Consider the following 10,115-nt stretch of genomic DNA (forward strand, 5'->3'; position numbering starts at 1 on the left):
CACCTGCCACTACACCTGGCTAATTTTTTTGTATTTTTAGTAGAGGCAGGGTTTCACCATGTGGGTCAGTATGGTCTCCAACTCCTGGCGTCAAATGATCCACCCACCTCGGCCTTCCAAAGTGCTGGGATTACAGGCATGAGCCACTACCACACCCACCCCACGTCTGGCCCTTTGATCTTATATTCTTTTTTTTTTTTTTTTAAGATGGAGTTTTGCTTTTGTTGCCCAGGCTGGAGTGCAATGGCGTGATCTCAGCTCACTGCAACCTCCACCTCCCACGTTTAAGCAATTCTCCTGCCTCAGCCTCCCTAGTAGCTGGGATTACAGGCATGTGTCACCACACCTGGCTAATTTTGTATTTTTAGTGGAGACGGGGTTTCTCCGTGTCGGTCAGTCTGGTCTTGAACTCCTAACCTCAGGTGATCTGCCCGCCTTGGCCTCCCAAAGTGCTGGGATTACAGGCATGAGCCACCATGCCCAGCCTTGATCTTATATTCTTGAGTGTTTTTAGTTCTATACAATTTTATCACATGGATTCCTGTATGCCACTGGACTTAGCAGCTCACACCTGTAATTCCTACACTTTGGGAGGCCAGGAGGAACACTTGCGGCCAGGAGTTTGAGACCAGCTGGGGCAACAGAGCAAGAATCCATCTCTATTTAAAAAAAAAAAAAGAAGAAGAAAAAAAAATACAGGAGAAAACTTTGGGAGGTGATGGATATGTTTATTATCTTGATTGTGGTGACAGCTTTACACATGCAAATTTATTAAGTAGTACACTTTTTCATATGAGTAATTTGTTGTGTGTCAGTTATACCTCAATAATGTGGTTTTTAAAAATTCTGGGCAAGGCATGGTGGCTCACGCCTGTAATCCCTGCACTTTGGGAGTCTGAGGTCAGGAGTTTGAGATCAGCCTGGCCAACATGATGAAACTCCATCTCTTCTAAAAATACAAAAATTAGCCAGGCGTGGTGGTGGGTGTCTATAATTTCAGTTACTTGGGAGGCTGAGGCAGGACAATGGCTTGAACCCGGGAGGCAGTTGTTCCAGTGAGCTGAGATTGCACCACTGCACTCCAGCCTGGGCAACAGGAGCAAAACTCCATCTCAAAAAAAAAAAAATGTATATATATATATATATATGCACACACACACATATTGGGAACAGGCCCCCAAATCTGGCCATAAACTGGCCCCAAAACTGGCCATAAACAAAATCTCTGCAGCACTGTGACATGTTCGTGATGGCCATGATGCCCACACTGAAGGTTGTGGGTTTACTGGAATGCGGGCAAGGAACACCTGGCCTACACAGGGCAGAAAACCGCTTAAAGGCATTCTTAAACCACAAACAATAGCATGAGCGATCTGTGCCTTAAGGACATTCTCCTGCTGCAGATAACTAGCCAGAGCCCATCCCTTTGTTTCGGCCCATCCCTTTGTTTCCCCGTAAGGAATACTTTTAGTGAATCTATAATCTATAGAAAGAATGCTTATCACTGGCTTGCCGTCAACAAATATGCGAGTCAAACTCTGTTTGGGGCTCTCAGCTCTGAAGGCTGTCAGCCCCCTGATCACACTCCACACTCTACATTTCTGTGTGTGTGTCTTTAATTCCTCTAGCGCTACAGGGTTAGGGTCTCCACGACCGAGTCTCAGCAAGTGGTGCCCATACGTGGGGCTCGAACCTGGGTCGAAGGGTTGCCGAAGCGACAGTTGGAGAACAAGGAACTAAGCTAGAGGACACCTGAGTACTCTTAAGCAATCCCTCTGGTGAGTGAGAAAGGGAGCTCAGAAGCATCAGGGTAACAATGGGACAAGTGTGGGCTCTGATTCATTCCACCTTGGAACCTTTTCACACTAATGATGAGGAGGAAGGAAAGTATAATGAAGTAGCAGAAGAGGTGACAGAGCAGGTTTGTTTGCCAGCTAAAGCTAAAGCAGCAAAAGAGGAAGAGGTTCATCCCTACCCTTCTGCATCCTCTCATTATTTTGAAGAAAAAGAGTGGCCTGACCCTCCAGATCTTTCTTTTCTGGAGGACACTGGGCAAAAAGTAGTTGCCCCAGTGACTGTTCGAGCAGCACCTCAAGTGACTGCTTTCAGTTCTACTCAGGCAGGAATCCAGTAAGCTAGAAGAGAGGGTGATTTAGAGGCTTGGCAGTTCCCTGTTAGAATACATCCCCCAGATCAACAGGGAAATATTATAGCTACATTTGTGCCTTTTCCTTTTAAATTACTCAAAGAATTTAAACAAGCTATCAATCAGTATGAACCAGGTCTATGCCCGAAGTGTAAAAAAGGAAAACATTGGGCTAATCAGTGTCACTCTAAGTTTGATAAAGATGGGAACTCGATTTCGGGAAATGCCATGAGAGGCCTGTCCTGGGCCCCGTTCCAAACCGGGGCATTTCCAGCTCAGGCCATTCCCCCACCTCTGTACAATGCCTGTCCCCCACCACAGCCGGTAGTGCCGCAGTAGATTTTTGCTGCACAAAAGCTGTGAGCCTTCTACCTGGAGAACCCCCGCAAAAAGTTCCAACGGGGGTCTGTGGACCCTTGCCAGCAGGGACGATACGATTACTTCTAGGTAGATCTAGTTTAAATTTAAAAGGAGTGCAAGTACATTCAGATTACAATGGGGAAATTCATCAATTCATCATTGATTCAGATTACAAATCAATTCATCATTGATTCAGATTACAATGGGGAAATTCAAATTGTTATATCTACTTCTGTTCCCTGGAAAGCAGAGCCAGGAGAGCTCCTGATTGTGCCATATGTGGAAATGGGGAAAAGTGAAGTTAAACAAACAGAAGGATTTGGAAGCACAAATAAATAAGGCAAAGCAGCTTACTGGGTGAATCAAATTACTGATAAACATCCTACCTATGAAATAACTATTCAGGGAAAGAAATTTAAAGGTTTGGTAGATACAGGAGCAGACATTTCAATCATTTCTCTACAGCACTGGCTGTCCACGTGGCCAATTCAACCCACTCAATTTAACATAGTTGGAGTTGGTAAAGCCCCTGATGTACACCAAAGTAGTTATATTTTGCATTGTGAAGGGCCCGATGGACAACCTGGGACTATTCAACCAATTGTAACTTCTGTGCCTATAAATTTATGGGGGAGAGATTTATTACAACAATGGGGAGCACAAGTTTTAATTCCAGAGCAATTATATAGCCCTCAAAGTCAACATATGATGCATGAATGGGGTATGTCCATGGTATGGGACTAGGAAAAAATTTGCAAAGTTTGAAGGAACCACTTCAAGTGGAAAGACAAAATTCCCGCCAAGGTTGAGGATATCATTTTTGATGGCAGCCATTGTTAAACCTCTAGAACCTACACCTTTTAAATGGTTAACAGATAAGCCAATTTGGATAGAACAATGACCGCTAAGTAAAGAGAAACTGGAGGCTTTAGAGGACTTAGTTAATGAACAATTAGAAAAAGGATACATAGCTCCAATATTTTCCCCTTGGAATTCTCCAATTTTTGTAATTAATAAAAAATCAGGTAAATGGAGAATGTTAACTGACGTATGAGCCATTAATTCAGTTATACAACCAATGGGACATTGCAGCCAGGACTGCCTTCTCCTGCTATGATTCCAAAAAATTGGCCTTTAATAGTCATAGATTTAAGACTGTTTCTTTACTATCCCCTTAGCTGAGCAAGACTGTCAATGGTTTGCATTTACAATTCCTGCAGTAAACAACCTACAGCCTGCTAAGCGTTTTCATTGGAAAGTGTTGCCACAAGGCATGTTAAATAGTCCAACAATTTGCCAGACTTATGTAGGGCAAGCAATTGAACCTACTGGTAAAAAATTTTTACAGTGTTACATTATTCATTATATGGATGATATAATATGTGCTGCCCCCACTCAAGAAATATTACTCCACTGTTATGACCACTTGAAAAATTCAATTTCTTGCACTGGTTTAATTATAGCTCCTGACAAAATTCACACTACAACTACTTACCCCTACTTGAGGACCTTAGTAAATGACACTACCATTGTGCCACAGAAAGTAACCATATGTAGGGATCAATTGAAAACATTAAATGACTTTCAAAAATTACTAGGGGACATTAATTGGATACAATCTGCTCTAGGCATTCCTACCTATGCCATGAGTAATCTATTTTCTATCCTTAGAGGAGATCCTAGTTTCACCAGCCCTCGGCAATTAACAAGAGAAGCTGAGGCAGAGCTGCAGCTAATCGAAAAGCAAGTCGATAAAGCTCAAATAAATGGAATAGATCCAGAGAAGACTCTAGATTTGCTAATTTTTCCAACTCAGCATTCACCTACTTGTGTTATTGTTCAAGAGGAAGATCTTGTAGAGTAGCTTTTTCTTCCACATACTAATTCACAAACTCTAACTCCTTATTTGGGTCAAATCACTACTATGATAGGAAATGGGAGAACTCAGATTGTTAAATTACATGGATATGATCCTGGAAAAATCATTGTCCCTCTCACAAGGGCACAAATACAGCAAGCTTTTATAAATAGTCTTACTTGGCAAACCCATTTAGCTGACTTTGTGGTTATTCTCAATCATTTCCCTAAAACAAAATTATTTCAATTTTTGAAATTAACTAATTGGATTCTCCCTAAAATAACTAAATTTAAACCAATTGAAGGTGCTGAAAATGTTTTTACAGATGGGTCTAGTAATGGTAAAGCTTCTTATTCTGGCTCGAAAGGTAAAGTTTTTCAGACGCCCTATACTTCAGCTCAAAAAGCAGAGCTTGTAGCTGTAATTGAGGTATTGACTGCTTTTGATATGCCTACTAATGTGATTTCTGATTCTTCATATGTGGTTCATTCCACACAGTTAATTGAAAATGCTCAGTTACGATTTCATACAGATGAATAACTGATGACTTTATTTACCCAATTGCAAATAGCAGTTAGGAGTAGAATGCACCCTTTTTACATCACTCACATTAGGGCTCATACACCTCTTCCAGGACCTTTGACTGCAGGGAATCAAATGGCTGATCATCTAGTTGCTACTGCAATATCTAATGCTAGACACTTTCACAATTTAACCCATGTTAATGCCTCTGGTCTCAAATGCACATACAGCATTGCCTGGAAAGAAGCTAAAGCTCTTATCCAGTGAAGCCCAACTTGCCAAATGGTGCATTCCTCATCTTTTACAGGAGGAGTTAATCCTTGAGTATTGGAACCTAATTCTCTTTGGCAAACGGATGTCACACATGTTCCCTTGTTTGGGAGACTAGCTTATGTACATGTATGTGTGGACACCTTTTCTCACTTTGTCTGGGCTACATGCCAGCCAGGAGAGTCTTCTGCCTGTGTTAAATGTCATCTTTTGCAGTGTTTTGCAGGGATGGGCATTCCAGCTTCTATTAAAACAGATAATGCCCCAGGCTATACTAGCCAAGCTCTAGCTACATTTTTCTCAGTATGGAATATTAAACACATTACTGGCATCCCATATAATTCTCAAGGACAAGCCTTTGTAGGACGAATGAATCTCTCCCTAAAATGACAATTGCAAAAGCAGAAAGGGGGAAATAGGGATTATGGAACACCCCATATGCAACTGAATCTAGCATTATTGACTTTAAATTTTTTGAGCCTGCCTAAAGGCCAGATGCTATCAGCTGCTGAACAACATCTACAGAAACCAGCTGCAAAGACAGAAGCAGAACAACTGGTTTGGTGGAGAGATCTGATAACAAAAAGTTGGGAAATAGGTAAAATAATAACTTGGGGTGGAGGTTATGCTTGTGTTTCTCCAGGACCAAATCAACAGCTGATTTGGATACCATCAAGACACCTGAAACTTTATCATGATCCAGATGCCAAGGAAAAGATTCCGAGAGGATCCCAAGGACCCCCCGGTTGCAGCCATGTTGAGACTGATGCTGAGGAGGACCCCAACTGTCATGAGCAACACCCATCGAACACAGCCACCCACCTGGGGACAGATCAAGAAGCTGTCACAGATGGCAGAAGAAAACCTGAGGAAAGTGGGACAACCAGTCAAAACGAATAATTTAATGATAGCTATGATAGCAGTTATCACCACTGCCATGAGTATTCCTTCAATAAGGGCTGACACAGAGAACAATTATAGTTATTGGCTATATTTATCAATCTTGGCTGGCAATAATGCCTGGATGTAATCACTCTATGACAGTTACACATGCTTTCTGATCTCAGTATTTACCATAATAAATCTGCTCCTATAATTGAGGTATACAACCCTCAAAAACCTATTTGCAAACAGAATTGAACCTGGCCAGAAATAATGAACTTACTTGTTTGGGAAGATTGCATTGCAGAATGGGCAGAGGTGCTGCGCAATGATTCCTACGGAATCACTACTGATTGGTCCCCTAAGGGGATGTTTAGCTTGAATTGCACCTCTCAGTCTGAGTGCCACAGTTGTACTATGTTCAGCTGGTGTGAACAAAATGGTCAGATGGTAGAAACGGTAGGAAGTATGGCAAGAGTTCCTATTATCTGGAACCATGGCGGTATAGTGGCACCTCAACCTCAAATGATATGGCCTGTTGTAGGAGCTAAACATAAGGATTTGTGGAAACTATTAATGGCTCTTAATAAGATCAAAATTTGGGAAAGAATAAAAAAGCATCTAGAAGGACACTCTACAAACTTGTCTTTGGACATTGCAAAATCAAAGGAACAAATATTTAAAGCATCCCAGGCACACCTGATCTTAATGCCAGGAACTGGAGTGCTTGCAGGAGCGGCAGACAGATTAGCAGCTAGTAATCCATTAGAATAGATAAAGACACTTTTGGAGGCTCTATTATTTCAATGACGATTGTGCTTTTAATCTGTGTTGTTTGTCTTTGTATAGTCTGCAGATGCAGATCCCAGCTCCTGTGAGAAGTAGCTCACCAAGACACAGCTGCCTTTGCTTTTATTGCTTTGCAAAACAAAAAAGGGAGACATGTTGGGAACAGGCCCCCAAAACTGGCCATAAACAAAATCTCTGCAGCACTGTGACATGTTCTTGATGGCCATGACGCCCACACTGAAGGTTGTGGGTTTACCAGAATGAGGGAAGGAACACCTAGCCCACCCAGGGCAGAAAACTGCTTAAAGGTGTTCTTAAACCACAAACAATAGCATCAGCAATCTGTGCCTTAAGGACATGTTCCTGCTGCAGATAACTAGCCAGAGCCTATCCCTTTGTTTTGGCCCATCCCTTTGTTTCCTGTAAGGAATACTTTTAGTTAATCTATAGTCTATAGAAAGAATGCTTATCATTGGCTTGCCATCAATAAATATGTGGGTCAAACTCTGTTTGGGGCTCTCAGCTCTGAAGGCTGTCAGCTCCCTGATCCCACTCCACACTCTATATTTCTGTGTGTGTGTCTTTAATTCCTCTAATGCCACTGGGTTAGGGTCTCCATGACCAAGCTGGTCTCGGTATGCATATATATAAATTCCAAAAGTAGCTGCCTGCAGTGGTTCACAACTATAATCTCAGCACTTTGGGAGGCTGAGGTCAGAGAATAGCTTGAGCCCAGGAGTTTGAGATCAGTCTGGGCAACATAGGTGGACCTCATCTCTACAAAAAAAATTAAAAATTAGCCAGGTTAGTGGTGGCACATGCTTGAAGTCCCAGCTACTTGGGAGGTGGAGTGGGGAGGATCCATTTAGCCCAGGAGTTCAAGGCTGCAGTGAGGGTAACAGAGCGAGACCCTGTCTGAAAAAATTTTTTAAAATCCTGGCTGGGTGCGGTGACTCACACCTATAATCCCAACACTTTGGGAGGCCAAGGCGGGTGGATCACGAGGTCAGGAGTTCAAGACCAGCCTGACCAAGATGGTGAAACCCCGTCTCTACTAAAAATACAAAAATTCCAGTTCTGGTGTCAGTTTAAGTCACCGCTGCCACTGCTGGAGCCATGATACCTAAAGGAGGGAGAAAGGGAGGCCACAAAGGCTGGGCGAGGCAATATACAAGCCCTGAGGAGATCGACACGCAGCTGCAGTCTGAGAAGCAGAAGGCCAGGGAAGAAGAGGAGCAAAAAGAAGGTGGAGACGGTGCTGCAGGTGACCCCAAAAAGGAGAAGAAATCTCTAGACTCAGATGAGAGTGAGGATGAAGACGACTACCAGCAAAGGCGCAAAGGTGTTGAAGGGCTCATTGACATCGAGAATCCCAACCGGGTGGCACAGACAACCAAAAAGTTCACACAACTGGATCTGGACGGGCCAAAGGAGCTTTTGAGGAGAGAACAAGAGGAGATTGAGAAGCAGAGGGCAAAAGAGCGTTACATGAAAATGCACTTGGCTGGGAAGAGATAGCAAACCAAGGTCAACCTGGCCTGGCTGGTCATCATCTGGAAACAGCAGGAGGACACTGCCCAGAAGAAGGAAGAGGAAAGGAAAGCAAAAGACGATGCCACATTGTCAGGAAAACGAATGCAGTCGCTCTCCCTGAATAAGTAACCGCGACCCATGGGAAGAGATGTTGGGGACCTGGGCTGTACTGCCAGGACCTCTGCTGTGTCTCGCCCACCCTGTGCCCTGGCACTGCTGCAACAGCCCCTCACAGCCAGGAGCCCCCCCACATGGCCTGGGGCCTCCTCTTCATCTTGGCACAGAAATTGTTTGAGGGATGTGGGGGTGGGGTGGGGGAGGGGCAGCTGTTATCTTTGAGACAGAAAGATGCAGGACAGCATTTCATATGGAACCATTTGAATGTTTTTGCTGCTTTTAGAATTCAGAGCCCCTGCTCGGGGGTGCCTGGGAGATCAGGTAAGAAGAGCTTTCATTTGTCTGGTAGATAGCACATAATGGAGTGGTCGTGCCAGGAGGCAGCTGCTGATGGGTTTGCTACACCCAGCCCTGGACTGTGTTGCCTGGGAGCTCATTCAGAGAGGGGCTGTCATCTGGGAGCCTGTGCCCCTGGGTCCTCGAGGGTCATGGCTTGTTTCAGTCAGTCCTGTCTGACCAAGGCCTCGCCTCTCTGCCCTTCCCCACCTGGTTCCTACCCATCTGGCCAGGGCCAGTGCCCATTTTTTACCCGACCCATTGATCATTTCAAGAAACCTCTGTTCTCCAGCCTGGACAACAGAGCAAGACTCCGTCTCAAAAAAAAAAAAAAAGAAAAGAAAAGAAAAAAGAAACCTCTGTTTACTGTGTGGCACCTGGGCAAAACATGCTCCACAAATTCAACTTGTATATTTGGCAGATTAAACTTGACATTATCAAAAAAAAAATTAGCCCAGCATGGTGGCAGGCGCCTGTAATCCCAGCTACTCGGGAGGCTGAGGCAGGAGAATCGCTTGAACCCGGGTGACAGAGGTTGCAGTGAGCTGAGATTGCGCCACTGCACTCCAGCCTAGGCAACAGAGACTCTGTCTCAAAAAAAAAAAAAAAATCCTGAAAGTTAAAATATCTCCAGAAATACAACTAAATTTTCTAATCATGGTTCAACCAAATTGGCCCTCACTCTGCAAAAGAATAATAGGTTTCATCATCCAAATTTTGTTTGGAACCGAGGGGATCAATTCCCATTTAAAACACAGTACAAACTGTCATGTCAGGATTAGTTAGTTCTACAAGAAATCACAAAAACCCTGCAACCTATGGGTGGAGGTTGGCCACCACCTGAACCTGTTTCAACAGTGTCTATTGTAAGAAGTGAAACTGCCTTAGGCATTTTTTGAAAACTTATTTAGAGAATTTTGATAGCCGAGGAGTTTTTCCCACATTAGCCAAATGCCAAAATATTTTAATTCTCTTATTTCCACAAACACCAAAGTTTTAATTGGTTTCCTTCTACTGCGCATGCACACACATATACTTTTTCTTTGAATGCTAATTTTGGTAAAAGTTAAAACTTAAAGAAAAGCACGCTGGTATGTAAAATATTTCAAACTTGTGGGATTCTTTCTCCATAAAACCTCTATTAATTCCTAGGTTTCTGATTGCTATTTTTAAAACTCATTTGCTTTTATTAAGTAAATACTTGTACAAAGTATATTCAATAATTGAATTCATAAAAACACAAATGGTACAAAAGGGTAAAGTCTCTCACCTCTATTTCCACCCAATTCCCTTCCCCAAGGG

General features: G+C 43.2%; 1 pseudogene; it reads left to right on the forward strand.

The window, feature by feature from the left end:
• Positions 1–7,943: 7,943 nt before the first annotated feature.
• On the forward strand, positions 7,944–8,529 carry LOC101139691 (28 kDa heat- and acid-stable phosphoprotein-like; annotated as a pseudogene).
• The last annotated feature ends 1,586 nt before the right edge of the window (positions 8,530–10,115 follow it).

The sequence above is a fragment of the Gorilla gorilla genome, chromosome 5 (assembly GCF_029281585.2).
Source record: "Gorilla gorilla gorilla isolate KB3781 chromosome 5, NHGRI_mGorGor1-v2.1_pri, whole genome shotgun sequence".
NCBI classification, from domain to species: domain Eukaryota; kingdom Metazoa; phylum Chordata; class Mammalia; order Primates; family Hominidae; genus Gorilla; species Gorilla gorilla.